Source organism: Lepidochelys olivacea (assembly GCF_965140295.1).
Source record: "Lepidochelys olivacea isolate rLepOli2 genome assembly, chromosome: 7".
Taxonomy (NCBI): Eukaryota; Metazoa; Chordata; order Testudines; family Cheloniidae; genus Lepidochelys; species Lepidochelys olivacea.
The window spans coordinates 82,343,219-82,349,428 of NC_140417.1; positions in this window are offsets into that span (position 1 = coordinate 82,343,219).

Below are 6,210 nucleotides of genomic sequence, written 5' to 3' on the forward strand. Positions count from 1 at the left end.
TTGCAACAGATATGAATGTATTTTGAGGATGGAAAACCTGGGTTAATAGCTTAGGAAATTTGTATAGTATATAGAATCTTAAGTAATTTATAGTTACGAGTTTCAGTTCATCGCCTGTCAGTGAGAAAATCCACCCCCACCTGAGACTTATTCAGTGTCACTTTTGAAATGAGCCAGTAGGCTTAGTTCATTTCATGGTGTTTTTACTTTTGGCGGTCTTATCAGAGAAGCCAAGGATTGTGACAGTTCAGTCTGCATGATTGGTCTCTTCAGGGTGAGAGTAGTTTCTCAGCCTGGTTTTGGACATACTTGGGGGCAATATGTGAAAGCTCACACAACTGATGTACTGGTTCCAATTTTTATTGAGACTTCAGTTTTTCAGGGTTGTTTTTTTTTTTTTAACATCCAAACAATTGTTTACATAGTTGCGTTAAGCATATATGAAATATACTCTTCCCATATGTTACAATCAGAAATTCTGTGCATGCATAAGTCAGATGTCAAACTTGATTTTATTTTTTAGCTCTTAGGTTTAAGGAATAAACAAAGTTTTTAAAAATTAAGAAAATTGATTAAATAAAGATAAACATTTAAAGTTGAAGGCTTAGTTTATTAAATTAGCTCAAAACTGGTCTATAAGCATAAAGTTCTCATGTTCCAGGGTGCTTTAGCTTTGATTCTAACACAGGGCTTTATCAGACTATATTCCCAATGTTTACTATCCCAAGTCTTGTCTTGGATCATAAAACCTGTTTGGCGCAAGGGCCCTGTCTTTAGATTTGCATGGCATTTGACAAATGAATGCTGTATAAACTAGCATAACAGAACCATTTAGTTACTTTTAATGATTGCTTTGCTTTTTCTGAAAAGTTAAAAGTCTGAATATATCTCAGTAACCATATCCTATTTAAACTTGTATCTAGTATGATGTATCCTGTCTTCTATGACTTTCTTAACCTGGAACCCCCTAATTTTCCTCTAAATAATTCAAAGCCCAACTTATTACTCCTCAACACACCATCTTTATACGTCAGCAGTTTCACTTTCATTTTATTATATTTCTAACCCCTCACCAATAATTGTTCAATTTATTAGAGCCTTGATCTTCCTCCCACTCTTGCTAAATACTAATTCCTCTGAAGTATACTAGATCTCGTTCAAAAGAGAACATACAATATTTTCTTCCTAGAGTAAGTAGTAACTTTAGGCAACAAATGAAATTTTCATTTGTTGTCTAATCAGAACAGGACCTCTTGCCCCCAGTCCCCCACAATAGGGATCTAGCTGCATACAGGTAGGCTTTGTTAGAATCAAGTGGTATGTAAGAAAGGTGTGTCTTTACTAAACAAGGTTCAAGGGGTGTCTTTGTAGCAATGTGTTCTAGGAAAGTGGAATGGAATAGGTACAAGTGCTCTCTAGCAGAGATGTGCTGTAATTACAAGATTCATGCTATCCAGGGGAGGCTGTTACCAAGACACTGACTAATAGGAGTGTGAGACTTATCTGGTTTCTAAATAAACATTGCTTTCTTTAAAATCTTGGACTTAAGTTACCCTAATAATTGGATTATCAGATGATCTTGGAAAGTAAGGGAATTAACTTTCTAAATCTTAGAGGATGGGAGGGGTAAAGGTTATTTGGGCTAGGGCAGTCTGCTATAGGCTAGGTATATGCCTGTTGCCAAAAGGTGCTGCTAGCTTGCTGAGTTGGGCAAAGCCTAGTGACTATGAGAAGTAGCAGGAATGGTATAGGGAACGGGGGAAAAAAAACAGGCTACAACCTTCATCTGCCTATGACAGGCTGACTATTATGAACAAACCTTATTGGAATTAAACTTCATTGAATTGTTAGACCTTGTTGCATGAGGGTTAATATCTTTGGGGTACTTGTATTAAAAATGCAATTATGTACATGTGAAAATAACATAATGGCCATTTTGGGTCAAACCAATCATTCATCTAGCTCAATATCCTGTCTTCTGACAGTGGCCAATGCCAGATGCTTCAAAAGGAATGAACCGAACAGGGCAATTATCAAATGGTCCATTCCCAGCTGTCTAGTCCCAGCATCGGGCAGAGGCTTAAGGACATCCAGAGGATGGGGTTGCATCCCTAACCATATTGGCCAATAGCCATTGATGGATCTATCCTGCAGGAACTTGTCTAATTTATTTTTTGAAACCTGTTATGCTTTTAGCATCTGGGCCTTCACAACATCCCCTGGCAATGAATTCCACAGGTTGACTGTGCAATGTGTGAAGAAGTACTTCCTTTTGTTTGTTTTAAACTGGCTGCTTATTTAGGTCATTGGATGACCTCCTAATTCTTATGTGAAAGGGTAAATAACACTTTTTCTGCTCACACTTCATGATTAAGGCTGAAAGTTTGTCACAGAGGTCGCTGAAGTCACGGATTCTGTCTCTTGTTGTGACCTCCCTGACTTCTACTGTGGATGGCTCCGGGGCTGCCCAAGTAGCTCAGGTGGCCACAGGCCAGTCGCACCAGCTGCTGCTGGGGCAGTCTTAGGCCACTGCCCCTTTCCTCCCCCACCCCCAGCAGGAGGAGGAGTTTGGGTGGGGGGCTGTCTGGAAGCAGTAACATGTTCCTCCCTCAGCTCCTAGCTCCACGTGCTGCCAGCAGGCAGAGGCAGCACATGGAGCTAGGAGCTGAGGGAGGTACATGTTGCCACTTCCCAGAAACTGGGTAGGGAACCTGCCAGCCCTGCCAAACCTCCTCCCCCCCAGCACCAGCAGGGGACCTGGGCTGCACTCACTGTGCTCCCCAGACTGCCCCCCTGAGCACTCATGGCACCCCCAGACTGCCCTCCAGCACCTGCTCCCTTCCCACATGCACCTGCGGCACCCCCCAGGCTGCCCTCCCAGCACTCGTGGTACCCCCAAAGCTGCCCCACAGTACCTCCCACACACCTGTAGTGCACCTGTGGCACCCCTGGGTTGCTGCACCTGCAGCGCCCTGAAGGGCCACCCTCCCCCCAGCATTCACAGCACCCCCTGGGCCACACCATCCTCCCCCAAGCACCCATGGTACTCCCAGTATTTAGTCAGGGGTACAGTACAAGTCATAGACAGGTCAGGGGCCGTGAATTTTTGTTTACTACCCATGACTGTGTCCATGACTTACTAAAAATACCCATGACTAAAATTCATAGATATTTAGGTCAGAAGGGACCATTATGATCATCTAGTCTGACCTCCTGCACAACGCAGGCCACAGAATTTCACCCACCACTCCTACAAAAAAACCCCTCACACCTATATCTGTGCTATTGAAGTCCTCAAATCGTAGTTTAAAGACTTCAAGGAGCAGAGAATCCTCCAGCAAGTGACCTGTGCCCTATGCTACAGAGGAAAGCGAAAAACCTCCAGGGCCTTCCAATCTGCCCTGGAGGAAAATTCCTTCCCGACCCCAAATATAGCGATCAGCTAAACCCTGAGCATATGGGCAAGATTCATCAGCCAGATTTAATAATTTTATTTGAGATAATGTTGAAATAAGGAACGGTACAGAGTTCAAGCATAGGAGTTTCTGGTCGTCAGGGCATAGGGTACAGATTATCGAGGGGTGCAAAATGCGATTTAGGAGCTGGTGGAGCAAGGATCACATAATAATCTGCAAATTCCCCGACTGGGGGAAAAGTTTAACCGGTCAGAGTACAGACATCGGGATATGGGGTAAGTTATCCACACAACAGCTACATTCGGTATGCCGGGTATAGTGAGTGAATACGGGGGTGGGGATGGGTCTACCCTCATTTGGTAGGGTTTAATGTTCAGCGGGTTTACGGTTCCAGCTCATACGGTCCGATGGGGAAGGCCTCTCAGTCTCTTTCCCACAGTGTGTGTACAGTGTCGTACCGGCTCACTCCTCCTGGTACTGTCGGTGGCCGGTGATGTGCTCGATATAGATGTCCCTGGACCATCGGATGGTGTCCGAGACCATGAGGCGCCGCATGAGTCGTGCGTAGCGTCTACCGATCCCGCAGGTCCGCAGCACACGCTCGTTGCAGGGGTCCCAAGCGCCCAGGGCTCCGACAATCAGGGCGTCCAGCTGCACCTCGTAGCCCTTCGCTCTCAGGGTGTCGGCCAGAGGGGCGTATTTTTCCAGTTTCCGAGCTCGAGCTTCTCGGAAGGCCGGGGTCCTGTTCTCGAAAGGGACCGTAATGTCGACGAGGATGATCTTTTTCTGGGTTTCGTTGGTGACGACCACGTCGGGTCGTAGCGGGCTGTCGGTACCGGAGATGGCGCAGTTCACGGCGACCTCCCCCAGGCTAGGTGAGATGGCTTTCACCAGGCGGTTCTGGATGGCGTTGTGGCGCAGCTGCCAGGCTCTGGAGTGGGGCTTGCAGCTGCACAGGACGTGGGGCAGGGTCTCGTTGGAGTAGCCGCACTTCCTGCAACGCTTGTCTCGGTTCCCGTGGCGGACGGCTCCGTTGAGCGGGACGCAGTTGAGCCGGGCGCGGTGGATGAACCGCAGAAAATTCTTTCCTGGGTAACTCAGATCTTACCCCATCTAATAACCCATCACAGGCCATTGGGCCTATTTACCATGAATATTTAATTATCAAAACCATGTTATCCCATCATATCATCTCCTCCATAAACTTATTGACTTTAATCTTAAAGCCAGATAGATCTTTTGCCCCCACTGCTTCCCTTGGAAGGCTATTCTGTTGGATCATATTAAAGAAGTTCTGAATTAAAATCACAAATGAGTTTGATTCCCCATAGTTCAAATTCCAGGGTATTACTAATTAAGAGGTCTCTTGGTTTTTGGTACTCTTTCTCTCCCTCTATGTGTGAAACTTGCAAGCTGCTAACTGTGTTAGTACATTCTAAGACAGAGTCTGTTCTCAAAGCAGTTCACAGAGAGAGAGACTCAAAACAATACTCTAACAACAGAAACAGCACCCAGAGACTTTCATGCCCTTTTGTTGTATTAACAATTGTGATTAAAATAGAGATAGAGGATGTATGTGGATGGATGCTTGGTGTGGATAATAACTGAATGATCAGGGAGGTGCCAGCCTAAGAATCCAGTGTCCATTGGCTGAAGAAGGCGTCAAGTGGAAATAACCAGAGGACCCCCCCACCCCGGAGGGCAGACTGGAATCCACCCAACAGCCTCAAGAATGGGAGAACCAAAGAACAAGATAACATCTTGGAGCCGTCAGGAATGTGCTATCTGCTGATTGATTCAGCAACAGCATGATGAAGCAATTCCCATAGACTGGCATAGGAAGAAATTCCTATAAAAATAGACTCTAAAAAGTGAGAACTTTGGGGTCTGATTCTGAAAACCAACTTCCAGGAGCATCAGATGAGCATCTGACAAGGCCCTGCTCCCTCCTCATGTCCAGGCCACCTGGCCAGTGGCTTGGCATGAGCAACTCTAAGGCTGGTAACTATGATAACAACCTTGCAGAACCTGTGTGTGTGGGTGTGTATGTGTGTGTGTGTGTGTTTGTATGAATGAATGTGAGAATAAATATGAGATTGAATGGAATGTTATAGCTATAACTAACTGCTTACTATGATTCTTTCTGTATTCACAATAAATGTGGTATTTTGCCTTTTTCCCTTTAATAAGATCCTGCTGGTTTTTATTTTATTGGTACAACAATTCCAAAACTTCACTTCTCTGATGGTTAGAAACCTTCGTCTAATTTCAAGTCTAAACTTCCTGGTGGCCAGTTTATGTCCATTTGTTCTTGTGTCCATATTGGTACTGAGTTTAAATAATTCCTCTCCCTCTCTGGTATTTATACCTCTGATATATTTATAGAGAGCAATCATATCTCCCCTCAACCTTCTTTTAGTTAGGCTAAACAAGCCAAGCTCCCTGAGTCTCCTTTCATAAGACAAGTTTTCCATTCCTCGGATCATCCTAGTAGCTCTTCTCTGTACCTGTTCCAGTTTGAATTCATCCTTCTTAAACATGGGAGACCAGAACTGCACACAGTATTCCAGGTGAGGTCTCACCAGTGCCTTGTATAACGGTACTAAAACATCCTTATCCCTACTGGAAATACCTCTCCTGATGCATCCCAAGACCACATTAGCTTTTTTCACAGCCATATCACATTGGCGGCTCATAGTCATCCTATGATCAACCAATACTCCAAGGTCCTTTTCCTCCTTCGTTACTTCTAATTGATGCGTCCCTAGCTTATAACTAAAATTCTTGTTATTAA